Raw genomic sequence first — 17,264 nt, 5'->3', positions numbered from 1 at the left:
ACTTCATGTACCAAATGCTGAAAACCACGAAACTTGAGGGTAGTAAACTGAGATTTATCCTAAAAACCATTACGCTATTAGCTCATTAGTCAATTTTATTATCAAGTTACTTACTATTTCTTTTTTTCTCCTCTATATGTGTCATCTAGACTATTTTTTTTGCTCTTAATCACATTATGTATAATAAGAAATTTTTCTTAGAGAAAAGTTCTTATTATGTCTTTATGACATATGTGAATCCACCTAACATCAATGTAGCATCCATGTAAGCATAAATTGTATGTGTGTCATGTTTGAAAATTGCTGTTAGTTTGATAATTAGATAGATTGAGAGGCAAATAGTGTAACATTTTGTAGTTTAAGGATTGCATTTGTCAATTTTTAAATGACAAGGACCAAACTGTTACTATAGGTGCAACGTGTAATTAGGCTGTTGTTTTTGTTTACTTATATGATTGATTGTAGAGGTGGGTAAAACACTGCATTGTTCAAATTGGACAAACCAAATCACTCTGCATCTTTCAAAATAACACAAATGTGAACAATACAAACATGCAACAAAGTAAAAGATATACCCACTTGATGTGATATTTTTAGAAAATTATAAGCACGAGACCTTTACTAGAATTTTTGTTTGATACACGATAATAAAACAGAGAACAATCTGAGTTAAAGTACACAATAAACTAGATATAACCAGAATCCAACTCATCATCAATCTTTACATAGAAATGAGATAAATAAATTAGATGATCCAAATACAAACTAATTTTGGTTCCTTGGAGAAAGAAGCACCTGATCAATCATGTTGTTCAAAGCCAAGGAAGATGATCCATATGGATCAGTAGTGGCCTCCTCTGCCATTTTCTTCCACTCCATGGCTTTCTTCCTCATCTCTTTGCCCTTCTCTCCCTCCATTAGTGTTCTCACAGTGTCCTCTATGTAATTTCTTTTAACATCACCCTCTATCTCTATGCCTATGCCCTACTCTTTGCAACAGAACTTACAATTGGTTTGCTGTTCTGCGAAGAAAGGCCAACAAATCAGGGGCACTCCACCACACACACTTTCAAGGGTAGAGTTCCATCCATTGTGTGTCAAGAACCCTCCAATAGCAGGGTGCCTCAAAACTTGTTCTTGAGGGCACCAACTTGCCAATAGACCCCTTTCTTTGGTCTCTTCCAGAAACTCGGGAGGAACCACAGCTGAGTCCCCACCAACAAGGTCAGGCCTAATCACCCACAAGAAGGTCGTATTACTATTTGCAAGTCCCCAAGCAAACTCCATTAGCTGCTCACTTGTCATGACTGTGATGCTTCCGAAATTGACATAAACCACAGAATTGGGTTCTTTAGAATCAAGCCATTCAAGACACTCGTTTTCTTCTCCCCGTAGGTTTGATCCGATCGATTTCAAATCGTCATAATCGAGTGGAATCTGACTAAGCTGTAGTTGAAGGGGTCCAATGCAGTAAATAGGTGGCAGTAAAGTCGAAAGTGCACCCAAAACTTCATGCTCTAAGGCATCAAACGTGTTCAAAATTATTGCAGAAGCCATTTGAGCTTGTTCTATTTGAACGAAAATAAAATCGATAATGGGGTCAGCTGGGTCTGTGGTTCTAATGAAGGTCGGGATGTCCTTCAATCGGATACCTCTCATGCCCGGTATCCAATCTATCACAGTATCCAAATACCCATTTGTCAAATAGCTTTCATCTGCAAATCGAATAATAGTATTAGCTAGTGATCTTTAACACCAGAATTAAAAAAAATAAAAAAATAAAAAAAAATGTAGCAGTGTTAGTACAAAGTCATTTCCGCATTTGAATGAATAGAAACGAATACCCTTAAGAGGTAAAAAACCCTTTTCAAGGCGGTAATGAAGGTAGCTCATCAGGCCACAAGCACTTTCTGTTTCGAAAATAACTTCCGGGATGCCCAATTCTGGGGCTGCTTCAACAGTGAAGGTCATGGCACCATCAGAAACTATGCATGTAACAGGAGGGGAATTGGGTAAAGAATTGAGCCTGGACAAAAGGTCTCTGAAGGGTGCTAAGCAATTTTTTCCTAACTGAAAGGAGTAGAGCTGATATGTCTTGGGTGCCATTGACACCAGTTGGAGGGAGGCCAACGGGAATTGTTTCAAACCTAAAGGAGGGAAGGCCGTCAAGAGAATTGGGACCTCGGGACTTAAGCAGGCGTTGGTGGTTGAATTCTGTGTTGACAAAGGTTATGTGAAAGCCTTTGTAGTTGAGGAGTTTGGCTAATTGCAGCATGGGAGTTATGTGACCTCGAGTTGGGAATGGTATGCAAACTGCATGTGGCTTCTGTGTCAAGGAAATCGAATCCATTCTCTCCTTTCTCTCATCTCTCAAATCATACGCAAGCTAAATGAGATGCCCTATGTTGAAGAGAATTGTTAAGTTGCTCCTGCAGTTTTATGGTACTTGTAATAATTGAAGCGTGCATCTCATGGACCCGGATGTCCGTTATAAGCTCTCATCGACTTTGTCACATTCCCTTATCACTTTTCCTTTTGTTAGCAGGAGCACTGTCTCCAGTATTATTGACTGCTATACTAATCAGTTCTCAATCTAAGAATTTGTGAGAAACGTGTGACGGCAATATGCTTGGTTACTGTATTAGTGTACCTTTAACCACAGCGGGGTGGCTTAATAGTTGTAAACGAATTTTAGGCCCATATTTCACACGGTACGTACTGGGTTCAATTCCTGCCGCTAATGATGACCACAGGTGGCTGAAATGCCTTTTTGAGTTTTCCCAGCCCCTAAAATTATAGACTGCTGTGACAAAGCTACCGATTGGCCCCCTTTTTAAGAAGAGAAAAAGGGAAGAAAAAAAAATAACAGTATTAATGTACATTTTATATTTTGGATTAATGTACTAATGTTTCTTCGATTCCGATTCCACGAGAATATGAGATAGCTTCGTTCGAATTTGATTTCACTGATAAAAATTTCTGATTTGTTTAGTAACTTTAGTTGGTGGTGGTGTGTGGGTACAAAAAAGAGAAAGGAATTTCTCATCCCTCCTACAACTTACGTGTAAATTGGTTACATAGAAATAATTTTATTCTAAAATAGAGAAGGGCGGCCATTCAGTACTACAGTCTTGTGGTATTCATTTTCACTTGAAAGTGAAAGGTCTTAGATTTGAATCTCGTGGATGACGAATTTGATACCAAATTAGGCTACCTATTGTGTGGCTTAGTCGAACTCTCATTCCTCTTAGTATAAAAATATCGATGTACTTATAAAAAAAAAAAAAAAAAAAAAGAGAAAGGCAACAGACGCGCGTGTACAAACATTAAGTATAACAAATTTTTTTATCTCATATTCACTCGAGTTAGAATTTTCTTCCTATAACTTATTGAGCGAATTATCTTCCCTCTATTTGGCCTAAAGTTCTTAGTAATATCCGTTAATTATTTGCTAGGCTATAACAAAAATACATTAGACTTGACAATTACTTGCACGACTCATTAACCCATAACGAAACGACACGAAAAGAATTGGCTTTGGGTCAACACTTAAACTAATCGGGTCGTTATCAGGTCACCCATTAACGACGGGTTCTTAACAAGTCTACCTGCATGTAACTAGTTTCAACCTGAAAAATTAATTTGATAATTTTTAACTATTAAAAAAAACTTACTACGAGGATCATAGGATTTAATATCACATACGATTGACTTTTTGCAAAAGAAAGTAATATTTCTGTATATAATATAGTACTTATTGTAGGCCTAGTTGACTGAACTGTATTTATGATAGAGAGGGAGAGGGACTGGCGGCAACAGAGAGAGAATAGAGATATGTAATTCTGAGATGTGTGTTGTATCACCCCATTGTGCCTTTATTTATAGTAGTAGGGAAGGTGTAATCCTTATCCTAATATGATTACAACTCCAATAGGAATTAAACTATTAAAGGGAATATACAAGATACTCCTAGATATATTAGGATTTTCACAATCACATTCCTAATCCAATAGGACTGCAACACTCCTCATTGAGTGTGTAAATACTCAAACAAATCATCGCATTAGATCTTCAGCAGATAAGGTAGAACAGTTGATGAAGTTGTTGGCACAACGAGTGAATGTAAATCTCAAATTTAAAAGAAAGTATGCATGGGTAGTAAAACTCATAAAACCTTGCTATGGTAAAACCTAAGGCATGTGAAAACTCATAGACTAAGGAGAAAGTGAGAAGTATGCATAATGTTTAAAACAAATGTTAAACATGACGAAAGTAGTGAACTCAACAGATTATGATCATCCCAAGATAGGTGCCTCATCAAAACCTCGTTAGGTAGCAAAAATCTAGTGGGAAAAATGCTCCTAATCGTAGGAAAAAGAGTACATTAAGATCAAGTGGGTATGCTTCAGGACACTCCCTTTAAGTTAGACATAACTTCCAAATAAAAGAACTACAAGCAATTCAACTCAGATAATTTACGCATATCTGATTCCTTGGACGAGCTTCTAAAAAGTAGACTTGGGCAATGACTTAGTAAAGAGATTGGCTAGGTTGTCCTGGGAACAGATTTGCTTGAATTCAATGTTTTGATGCTGTTGTTGCTAGTGAAAATAAAAGAACTTTGGTGCTATGTGCTTGGTGTTGTCTCCCTTGATGTATCCCTTCTTTAATTGCTCGATACATGTTGCATTGTCTTCAAAGATTGTCGTAGGAAGGTCAACAATAGAAGTAAGACTATTAGTGCTTTGAATATGTTCCATGACTGCTCTCAACCAAAAACACTCATGCGATGCTTCATGCAGGGCGAGAATTTCAGCATGGTTCGAAGAAGTCGCAGCTAACATTTGCTTGGTAAACCTCCAAGATATAACGGTGTTTCCAACGTTAAAGACATAGCCCATTTAAGAACGTGCCCTATATGGGTCAAACAAATAACCAGCATCTGTGTAACTGACAAGGCAGGAATCAACTCAAAGACGAGGGGGGCGGAGGCTAAAGCCGTTGTACCTTTAAGGTAGTGAAAAATGTCTTTAACACCATTCCAGTGTCTGCGTGTAGGCACATTGCTATATCTAGTCAAAAGATTAACAACGAATGAGATGTTGGGTCTAGTGCATTGAGCCAAGTAAAATAAAGCACCAATTGTACCAAGGTATGGAACTTCATGCTCCAAAATCTCTTCCTCATCTTCCTTCGGACGGAATGAATGCCGTTTAGCATATAGAGTCTAAACGACCATAGGAGTACTCATTATCCTCATTAAAACGTCGCAACACCTTTTGGGTGTAGTTCGATTGATGTACTAAGATTCCATCTGAACAATGCTCAATCTCCATGTTGAGACAACATCGAGTTTTTCCAAGATTTTTCATCTCAAATTCCGATTTCAAGTGAACGACAATTTCCTCAAGCTTTGCGGGAGTTTTGATGAGGTTTATGTCTTCGACATAAACTGCAACGATCGCAAATCTAGAATGTGACTTTTTGATGAACACATATGGGCATAATTCGTTGTTCACATAACCCTAACTTTTCAAATATTCACTCAGACAGTTATACCACATTTACCCGGATTGTTTCAATCCGTAGAGTGATCTCCTCAATCCAATTGAGAGAGTGTTCTGTGGCTAAAACTATTTGAACTAGTCAATGAAAGTCCTTCTGGAACTTTCATGGAGATTTCCATATCTAGATCCCCATAGAGATGCGCAGTTACTTACCACGTCTATAAGCTGCATATTCAATTTTTCGGAAACTACCAAACTGATAAGATAGCGGAACATTATGACTTCCATTACGGGGGAATACATCTCCTTGTAATCAATCCTAGGGCGTTGAAAGAAGCCTTGTGCTACGAGGCGTGCTTTGTATTGCACTATTTCATTCTTCTCATTACGCTTCCTAACGAAAACCCACTTGTAGCTCACAGGCTTTACATGTTGTAGAGTAAGAGCTACAGGCCCAAACCCTTTACGTTTCGTAAGCAATTGAGTTCGACTTGGATTGCTTGTTTCTAGTTTGACCTATCCGTTCTATGTTGACATTCATCAATGGAACATGGTTTAATGTCATCGTTAGGCATAATGTCGGAAGCAACTATATATGTGAATGCATCATCAACAATCATCTCATTCCGATTCCAAACTTTATGCAATATTGCGTAATGGATCGAAATCTCGCGGTTCTCGGAAGGTCGGTATCTCTTATCTGAGAAATCATCTTAATCTAGAATAACCTCATGCGTTGGAACAGATGAGTAAGCAATGGTCGAATTCAAACTAGAGTCACTAGTTTGTGCTGTTTTCCTTTTCCGGGGTTGTGAATTCTTTGAACTAGAGGGTCTACCATGCTTCAAGGTAGGAGCAGGTGATTGGCTAGTCACTAGTGTACCGCGCTGCATGGAAGGTGCAGCCACCCTACCCTCGACGATGGTCCGGCCTTCCAAGGTGGTGATATGACGTACCTTAAGTACATTCATCCTTGCAGATGTGTTTGCAGCGGGTATATGTGATATTGTCACCTTTGCTAGATCAATAAAAGCATCAGGCATGCTTTGAGCGATGCTTTGAAGATCTAGAATACGTTACAGTTCAGGTTCAGACTAAAGGGTGTGGGGATCTAAATGAGACATAGTGGGCATAATCCACGACAATCCGTGGTGTTCTACATGAAAGTTAGTGATCTTATCTCCCTCTAACGACGTGAACACTGTCTCATCGAAGTGACAATCCGTAAAACGTGCAGTAAAGAGATCTCTTATCAAGGGCTTTAAGTAGGCGAATCATAACCAACATAGATTCCATTTTTCTTTGAGGACACATTTTGGTACATAGTGGTGGTGCTATTGGTACATAAACTGCGCACCCAAAAACACGTAAATGCGAGACGTCAGGCTCGTATTTAGTAACCAACTGTAACGGTGAATGAGGTTGGGTAACGGTGGGCCTCAGGCGGACTAACATAGCTACGTGCAATATTGTATAGCCCCAGGCAGATACCGGCAAAATGGTTCACATAACCAAAGTCAGAGCTACGCTTTATGAAAGCTTCTGCCAGGCCGTTTTGGGTGTGAACATGGGGTACAGGATGTTCAACATCAATCCCAATAGACATGAAATAATCATCAAAAGTCTATCACGTAAACCCTCTAGCATTATTTAGTTGAATCGACTTGATCGAATAATCAAGGTGGTGAGCCCTAAACTTAATAATTTGTGCTAGGAGTTTCGCAAATGCAGCACTGTGTGTGGACAATAAGCAGACATGTGACCATCGTGTTGATGCATCAACCAATACCTTGAAGTATCTAAATGGTCCGCATGTTGGTTGGATAGGTCCAAAAATATCCCCTTGAATCCTCTGAAGAAACTTAGGGGGGGTTGTGAATAATCTTTGTAAGTGAAGGATAAATGTTTAACTTCCCCAAGGAGCATGCTTTGCAAAATGGATGGCCGGGATAAGATTTCAAGTAAAGCCTATGTGATACTTTGAGGATATGGTACACCATATCTCATCCGGGGTGTCCCATTCGATCATGCCAAAGCAAGATAGTGCTTTAGAACCTAGCCATAGGGCCGGCCACGTAATGGGTCTCAATGGCACGAATGGTTGTTATGTTCAACCCACTCGAGAGACATTCCAGCTTCTTGTGAATACGCTTCTGGCCATATTTGTAAGAAGTGATAAAAAGAAATTTAGAACCATTTTCTTCAGTGGTTTCAACATGATATTGATTATCTCGAATATCTCTAAAATTCAGCAACGTTCTTTCGGAATGTGGAGAATAGAGTGTCTCTTTAATGGTTAATTTAGTACCATTGGACAACATAATACAGGCCTTTTCATATCCTTCTATCAGGTTTGATGGGCCTAAGAAGGTTGTCAAAGGTGCATTTTTAGGTACGAAGTTAGTAAAATAGTGCTGATCATGCAATATGGTGTGTGTGGTGGCACTATCAACCAGACAACTAACTTCCCTACTAGTCATACCTAGAAATAAATTAATTAAATCGGTCACATGCATAAATATAATTCCATTCATTCAATTAATCAATTCGAGAAATAATATCCATAAAATAATTATCCATAATTCAAAACAAAACCAAAACCAAACAAATAATTCCAAATACTTAGAAAAATTGTCCAAAAATTAAACCATAAACCTAAAATTTAAAGGGAGGGTTCGGCCACTAGGGGCATAAAACACCCTAACATGTCTTAGAAAAAATAAACCTTTATTCTTCCATGGGAGCAGATGCCTCCTGAAAATTTGAAATCTCCAGAGTTGTAGTAGTATTTTTAGGATGTTCTACATGGACAAAATTAGTCTTACGAGGAGAATGATACTGAGCAATACCCTTGGGGGTAGCTCGGCATATGCGTGACCAATGATCCTTTGATCCACAGCGATAGCACATGTCCAGTTTAGTTGAAGTCGATTGAACGGCAGCTTTTCCCTTGTTCTTGAAGTTTGGGGCCTTAGGGGCAAGGGTTGGGCGCTTTTGGGTCAAATTTCCTCCCTTGGTTGGGCCTCTGTTTTGTTGACATCGGGCTTGTGGTGGGGCTTGCCACCCATTTCCAGGGCCATGACAGGGTTTCTGTCAATTGTGGCTCCTAGAATTAGTCACATGCACTTCAGGCGGAGCGTTCGAGCTAGTAGGTCGAGCTTGCTGATTCTTCTTCAAAAGCTGGTTCTGCTTTTCAGCGAGAAGTAAAACAGATATCAAATCTGAAAACTTGGTGAACTTATGTGCCTTAAATTGTTGTTGCAGGACAATATTGGTAGCATTGAAGGTTTAATAAGTATTCTCCAAGAGATCTTGTTTGGTTAAGTCCTCTTTATAGAATTTAAGCAGTGATCAAATTCTACAAACTTCAGAGTTGTATTCATTCATAGACTTAAAGTCTTGGAAGCATAAATGTTGTCAATGTGTCTTGCTTCAGGCAAGTGAATGTCTTTCTGATGATCGAAGCGATCGGCTAGAGTGAGCCATAAGGTACATGGATCCTCCTATGCGAGGTACTCGGTCTATAATGCATCATGGATGTGCCTACGGATGAAGATCATAGTAGTAGCTTTCTGAGCTTTGTCAAAGGGTTCATCTTTGGTAAGTTCCTCGATAGTAGCTCTAAGACTCTTTGCAGTAAAATGGAGCTTCACGTCTTGAACCCACTTTAGGTAGTTTCTTCCAGAGACTTCTAGAGCAGTGAAATTGAGCTTGTTCAAGTTCGACATGTCCCTAAATAGAGGGTACAACAAAACGTGGTTAGTTGTATGAAAATCCATAGATATATATCGTAGAACATGCAAGTTCTATAGACATGTATTGGTTTAATTTAAGCATCAAAGCTACGGGTTTCATATGGTAAGTTTTGAATGAAAACTTCGGGTTTGAAAGGAACTAAATTCAAAACTACAAGTTTGATTTAGTTATGAACGTTCAGTTCATATATAAGGGTACTTGCAAGAAACACAGAATACAATATACAATAAAGTGTAGTGAATTTGTGGATTTCTTCAAGAACCCAAGTGTGAGTGCATCAGGATTACGAAAGATAGTCAACGGTTCAAAGAAACGAAATAATTTATTGAATCGTTAATTGCCAAAAAGTGATATTCAAGTCAATAATTTTGGATTAATTATCATGTTAATGGACTATTGGTCACTTTAATTAATTCAATTGATCGTAACCATTCAGGTTTGATCGTAGAAGCAAAAATAATAATAACATTCGAATTAAAATTATAGTCCAATCTCGGTGGGATTGGTTACTAAGCAGCCCAATCATGGCTGCAAGCCACGGGCTGGGGTTATGGGATAGACCCAACAGTGCAGGGGAATATGGGCCCAGCTCTGAAACTGGCCATGGGTGTGCGTGAAGCCCAGCCGCAGGTTGGCTTCAGTTTTAGGCTTGGGATTGCGGGCTGAGGCAAGACAAAGCCCAGCAAGCACAAATGCTTGTTAGCGGGTTGAGCCAGGTTGTAGGGGATAGCCCAGCAAAGTTGCATGCCTGTTGGTGGGCTCGAGGCTTTAGGCCCATGGCCAACCCAACCTAGGTCGAAGCCTGATTATCTGTCCAGGAGTAGCAAACCCACGGAGCTGTTGAAGGAAAAATTTGTGAAGACAGGTTCATTTAAGCAACATCTATGCATGCTATTAACAATTAAAAGGAAGAATCGTGCTTGTATGCACTCAAAAAACAAAACTTAACCCATGAAATTCAAAGCCTAGTAGTTATGGTGAACTAAGACTCAACTCAAAACAAAGTGAGTTGAGAAATCTTATACCTTTGTTGATTTCTCTTTGCATAAGCAAAGGCTAATCACACAAGAGAGAGGACCTTCATTCCTTACTTCTTAGCTCCATGGATTTCTTGGAGGAGGATGGTAGAATGGATTCTCCAAGTTCCCAAAATAGAGAACCTTTAAATCTCCACACCAAGGAGAGCATTGATGAAGAGATAAGTGACCTTGGATGAAATAGATGCTAGTAATTTCTCCAAGGTGGCCGGCCTCTTAGAGAGAAAATGAGAGCTTGTGTTCTCATCTTTTTCTCGAAAGAAACCCTAAGGATGAAATGGCTATAAAGTTGCCTTTACACCACCTCACAATGGAGTGGCAAACTTGCAATTAAGCCAAGTTTACTACCCCTCACTCTTATGGCAGACAATATTGGGTTCTTTGTCCTTTAAGGCCCTTTGTGATTCAAGTTGTCATACAACTTGAGTTAATAGGCTTGACATTCAAATCCCATTGGGCTTTACGGCCCGAAACTAACCCGAGGTCTATAATGAACATATTTATTTGATCAATTAACATATTAAGTAATCCTATCCATAAATAATTAAACCATTTAATTATTCTTACTCATCTCCGTTGTTTCTGCAATCTCTACCTTACTCGGTGTACGATCCATTAGGTTCCTTTTAGCGAGGCAGTGGACGATTAGAACTCTTCAAATCAAATGTGAATTGAAACTTACTTTAAATTCTCCTTTTAGTGATTATACACCTTTAGGGCTTCCATAAACCATGAGTGACACCTAGCAGTATGTCATGGCTACCTATGCTAATCAGAAGAGGTGGAGAACCTATTCAGTTTAGGATTACAATGCAATACGGTCTTTCTCTAATACAATACTCTTGACCACATTGTTTGGATTGATAGTTTATTCATGTCTACTATCCAATGTGATTCTCTTACTTATATGATTGCTTTGAATGTGATTTGGAACGACTTCCTAAATCTCATTCATACTTTGGCCAGAGATTCTTAATCATATCATAGAGTATTCTCCCTCAAATGGTTTGAAGGTTAGAGATCCCTTGTTGCTCATTCACTTGCCTCCATGGCTAAGTGGCTTCACCCCAACTATGCCGTGGACACCCTCTAACGGAGTGACTTTGACATAGCCAAAGATCAATGACCTAACTACAAGACAACAATGATGCCTTAGGTTAAATGACTACTTTGCATTATCCCAACCATGAGTTCTCATGTGACATGACTATGAGAACTCCTTATTGATTGTATTCAGTGGACTCATTCTCCATTGAGCACCTACATATTTGTCTTGTTGTCAGTCACATTAATGACTCGAGACCAATCACTTTCTCTAAGAGAAGACATAGCACGTACTGATCTTAACGAATTGTTAATGCCCAATTGGCAATCTTATGATCAAGAACGCTTAGGATATATGTACGAAAGAGAATGGTCTCATGAATCTAACTTCTTTAGATCACATTCTCCCAATTACATATTTCTTGGACTTATAGCCTAAGCATATAACATTTATATGAGACAGCTTAAACAATAATCTTTGCCCTTTATATATATATATATATATATTAAACTAGATTAGTTTAACATGTGAAATGTCCGTGAAGTATCATCATATGATTGGCTTTTAGGGCACATTTCCAACAGATCATGCATGGTGGTCTATGGCGTCGAAATGACTCTGTCTTGGTGATGGAATGTCTGTAGGCCAAACACATAGGCTTGGTGGCGCGACGTGGAGTCGTGGTTCAATCCCAAACATTTTTTTTTCAAATTCTAGGGCTCCTGCAGATCCTCTTCCCGTTCTACCATTAGACATCTTTCCTTTATTTTCTCAGCCATCCTTACTTTTCTGCTCTCCTCACTTCCAGAACCCCTAACTTTCTTTTGCGAGGATTGGGATACCTCCATGGTTTGAAGTTCCTCACCTCTTTTCTGTCTGCTACCCTCCATGGTTTAAAAGCTAAGAAAGCTGATTTGACTACTATCATACTGAGTATTACTGACGCCTTCATCCTTTACATTTGGTAGAGTAGGAGCCTCCTCATTAATTTCTTGTATTATGACCGAGTGCATACCATTCCCTTGCAGTTGCATAGCAGCATTCTATAAAAATGGGTAGAACCCTGGCCTAGAGCCCCACAAAGACTGACCAATATATTATGGAACAATCTAGTTGAGTTGTCCAGTGATCCCGCTTGCACGAGGCTTTCTCTGCCATTTCTTCCTTTCCCGGGTTAGTGGGACATTCTCATTCCCTTGTTCCGCACCCAAAATTGTGTTGAGTTGTGTTTGACTCCCCTCCAAGTAAGTTGCTTGCGCCTGGTTTTAGGCTTTTGGTAAGGCTCCTACTCGCACTGCACCAGCTTTTCTTCAATCTCCTATTCCTACGGTTAAGGGTTTAGAAACCTCCACCATATCCCTAACTAGTGGTGCCTTAGTCCATTCTCCAAAACTTGTTGCCTCTCTTTTATTTGCCTCAAACGTACATTCATTGTTAACGTGACATAGGCGTCCACATCTATAACAAAAATCTTGTAACCTTTTATAGCCAAACTCCACCCAAGTGTCGCAGTTATTCTCCCTATGCAGCCAACAGCCATTAACTAACGGTTTTGCTGTGTTTATCAATAGTCGTACCCTTTGGAACCCCCGAGCCTTCGCTGGATCATCCATTTCAGTAAAATCCCCAGCCGTTCCAGTTAACCGTTCTACATTATCTATAGAAATAAGATAGAGAGGAACTCCCTTTATTTGAACCCAAAACGGGACATACTCCAACTCTACTTCCTCCAAAGCAAGTTATGGGGGCCACATCTTGACAAAGAAATTCTTCTTCATCACTCCCCAAGGCACCTGATCAAGAATCTTTGTTGCCACACTTTCATCCGGGACCATGATAATAAAAGTATTTTCTTTTACCCACTTAATCTCAATCTCTTTATAATCATTCCAAGCTGATCTGAGAATGTTCCTGACTCCTCATCTGTTCAATGCTTTGCTCACCAGAGCCATACCCACCAGCTTCACCCCATGTTCCATAGTTGAGAGGTCCATGGACTTTTCCAAATGGACCACAAGTTCATCCACACTTTGCTGTGCCATTTGTTTCCTCCTGTGTTTCGTTGGTTGACTCGTTTGTACCACTGCGTACGACAGATACAAAGTAGAAACTTTTTCTAGACGAACAACTGGACAATTAGTAGCCTTGTTCACCCCAGATTCAGTTTCTTTTGTTTGTTGTAAAGAAACCAAAAGAACAATAAATATAGGTGGTTGAAGTACCTGTGTCTGGTAGAAATTGAAGACTTTAAGCATTTACCAGATGTAGCTTTCAAACTTGCTAGCTCAATCTTACCAATCGATGTCAGAACACCCCGAGGCCATTTATTCATTTTCCTTTTCTTGGGTTTTATTACACTAAACTTCCCCATTGAATCACTTGCCAAGGAATACCAACCACTCCCCCCAATTGTGTCAATTTCAGGCTAGGGATATAAAAGAGAAAGAAGAACAATTACTAATATGTCAGAATTGAATATAATTGAAAACTATCCCCACCCACCAAGGCAGAAACGACTTAGGGGAAACCAAGAAGGTGAAAAGTGGCAGTAGTTAACAAAGATGAGTTAATTGAGGGCGAGAAAAAAGGAACGAAAGTTCGAGACCTCTGCACTCACAGACTAGGTCCACCCCATCAAAACTAAAAGGGAAATAGGAGAGAAGGGAGACAAGGACTAGATCTAAAAGAATTAAGATAGATAGAGGATTAAAGGCTCCGCGACCAACCCTCAGGGTCCACCTCGACAAAACTGGGACACAAAATGGGTCAGAAGGCAAAGATGAAGGAAAGAGATCAAGATATAACATATAAGGGACCACTAAATGACGACACAGAGAGAGAAACAGATGATAGAAAAGCAGCGAGCATTGAAAACACAGGAACCAGATCCAAAAACGGGGGCATGTACGCCGGTGGAATATCACAAAGGAGAAAGAGCTCTCACGATTGAGAGACGAAGATTCCGGCAAGGAGACCCTCTATCCTCGTATTTATTTCTTTTGGTTGGAGAGGTTTTATCAAGAATGATCCAAGTGGTGGTGGAGAACATAACGCTAGATGGGGTGCGAATGGGAGCCACGGGACCGGTCTTATCTCACATCTTCTTTACTGATGATACGTTAATTTTTTTTAGGGCTGATGAGAAAAAACGTAAGAATCTTGTCAAGCCTCTTCGGACATACTGTGATGCTTCAGGACAAAAAGTGAATATGCAAAAATCAAGTGTGTACTTTGGCATGCCAGTGGTTGAAAACCCGGGCACATATCTGGGTGTCCCGGCATTATGTGGTCGTTCGAAGAAGTGGGACCTCGCTTATGATAAGGGGAGAATTATGGGGAAATTGCAAGGGTGGAAACAAAATACTTTGTCAAAGGCGGGAAATGAATTCTGAATCAAAGCGGTTGCCTAGGTTATTCCGGCTTATCTTATGAGCTTATTTAAATTTCATGATGTGGTCTGTGAGGAATTGGACGCCATGGTTGCAGGATTTTGGTGGGGAAACACGGGTGGAGGTAGAAAGGTTCACTGGGTGTCGAAGGAGGTTATTGGGCTTCCCAAGCAAATGGATGGAATGGGCTTCAGGAACTTTAAGGAGTGTAATGATGCGCTACTGGCCAAACAATGTTGGCGTTTAATTTGTGATCTGAGCTCACTTTGGGCTCAAGTTCTTAAGGCTCGATACTTCCCGACGTGCCCCTTCTTGGAAGCTAACAAAGGGGGCCGGGCTACTTGGGCCTGGAGTAGTCTTTTAACGGGACGTGACCTACTTCTTAACGAAACTCACTGGAAAATCATGGAGGGAAAGGATGTGAAAGTATAGGTGGACCGCTGGTTACCTTTCCTCCCCTCAGGGCATCCTACTCCGATTGGTAAGGTCGAGGTGACTAGAAGTCTTCAGGTTTGTACTTTCATTAGTCATTTCTTTTGGGAGTGGGATATTAATTTTTTGCAGCCATTTCTGTTGGATTCTAATCAAGAGGCAATTAGAGAGACGCCTATTGGTGATATAAGTAGATGTGATCGATTGATTTAGGCTGCAAGCAAGAATGGAAGGTAGTTGGTCAAATTTGAGTATTGATGGATTCAATCGAGGTCCTTGAGTTTAAGGGATCATCACCTACTTCATGCTAGATCTGTTCCGAATGAGTTATGGAAATGTATCTGGAAAATGGAGGTGCCACCTAAAATTCGTCATTTTTATGGAGTTCTCTTCATAATGCCCTTGCTACTAATGCTTTTCTTTTCAAGAAACGATATTCCTCATCCCCTACCTGCCCCATTTGTCTATGTGATGATGAAACAACTGAACATCTTATCCTCCTCTGTCCATAGGTCCAAACTGTTTGGTTTGGAGGTGTTTTGAGCTATAAAGTGAACAGGACATGTATCAACTCATGGGTGCTTTGGTTACAGGAGGTTTTTAATTCTAATATTATGGCATCTGCTAACGGGCGGTGGGTTCGATCAGTTGTGGCTTTTACCTGTTGGTTTATTTGGAAAGCTTGTTGTGATTTTGTGTTTAATCAGGTGCTAATTAATCCCACCAAGGCTGTTTTGGCAATCTCCAATGTGATGGGATCGTTCTTGGCTGCGGCTAGGGCTTCAAAGGACAATGGGTCGTAGGGGAGTGTTGAGATCGACCAGATTTCAAGGCAGGTGACTCGATGGAACCCACCTTCCTTCCCATATATAAAAATTCATGTCGACGCTAGTTGGTTTAAGATTTCTATGTCGGGGTTTGTTGGCATGATTTTGAGAAATGCTGAGGGCGCTTTATTGCAGTAACGCGATACTCGATCAAGGCCCCCAAAGTAGCAGTGGTTGAAGCTTTGTGTTTTTATGTGTTTACAGTTGCTTCTTAATCGTAAAATACTTGCAGAAATAGCTTACAAAAATAGGAGTTGTCTTTATATGATTTCCAATGAGATCATAAAATAAAGAGATTGGAAGGAATCAGTTGGAATAGTTTAAATGGATTTCTCTGGGTAATGAACTTTAGAAAGATAGAATAGAAATTAGGATGGTAAAGTATGATAAAGCCATCATAATGAAGAAAGACGTTAAATAAGTAGTAGTTATTCTTCTTCTCTCATTTTACAATTTTCCGAATGTGATGGGTTGGTCTTGGATGCATATTGCATTGCAACTATATTGTCAAATGGTTGTAACATAAAGCAGAAGAACCAATAAACTGAAAATTTTAATAAGATCATTTCATTAAGCAATTATCCCTCGAAATTTGGGGGTTTCTTAAGATGCAATGTTATCAAAATCCTTTTTTTTTCTTTCTAATTTTATGATTTTGGGGGTAGAAGTTAACTCTTTCTCTCATGTTATTGCAGTCTTTTTATTATTAAATTTTGAGAAAAACACTGTTTAGCATAAATCTTATCACAATGCAAAATAACAAGGAGATAATTTTGGTGATATTGCATCTCTGTTTGTTCTTTAACCACGTTTATGCATACTGTTCATTCCAAGCATGTCAATGATAGCTAAACGATTCAATTTGTAGAACATGTAAAAATTATAGCTTCAAGCCTTCAACTAATCACTCATCTTTCATTTCTCTCCCTCTCTCTCACTTTTGCAGTAACTCACGACATATTTCGTTTGCTTTTGCTGCTGCTGGCCTGCAGGTAAATTTTCACTTTCCATATAAAGTTTGCTTTTTTCTATTCCTGGCACAGTACGAGTTTCTTACAAATGCTATGCTTTGTTATAATTATGTCGTCACAGTCTCCTTACCTCACGAGTCTCACCTAGATATTACTATTACATGCTTCAAGCAGTGAAAGTAGTAGATTACTAAGTTAATTGAGTGACCATCAGTTATGTGCTTGAAATAGATTTATAAAAGAAGCTATGGGTAGTCTAAAAAAAAGTACAGATGTTTGTTCTTCCCCAATAAAAGGGTA

At 39.5% G+C, this 17,264-nt stretch overlaps 1 pseudogene across 1 annotated transcript; it reads right to left on the bottom strand.

Annotated features, from left to right (window-relative positions):
* Nucleotides 1–590: 590 nt before the first annotated feature.
* On the bottom strand, nt 591–2,490 carry LOC137718712 ((R)-mandelonitrile beta-glucosyltransferase-like; annotated as a pseudogene). The gene is made up of 2 exons (XR_015964966.1): nt 1,845–2,490; nt 591–1,715 (listed from the first exon to the last, which is right to left on the bottom strand). The product of XR_015964966.1 is annotated as a (R)-mandelonitrile beta-glucosyltransferase-like (transcript).
* Nucleotides 2,491–17,264: the final 14,774 nt, after the last annotated feature.

The sequence above is a fragment of the Pyrus communis genome, chromosome 8, assembly GCF_041283825.1.
Source record: "Pyrus communis isolate YQ-2024b chromosome 8, ASM4128382v1, whole genome shotgun sequence".
NCBI lineage: Eukaryota > Viridiplantae > Streptophyta > Magnoliopsida > Rosales > Rosaceae > Pyrus > Pyrus communis.
Note: the sequence above shows the minus strand (reverse complement) of the source record. Positions and strands in the feature narration are given on the sequence as shown.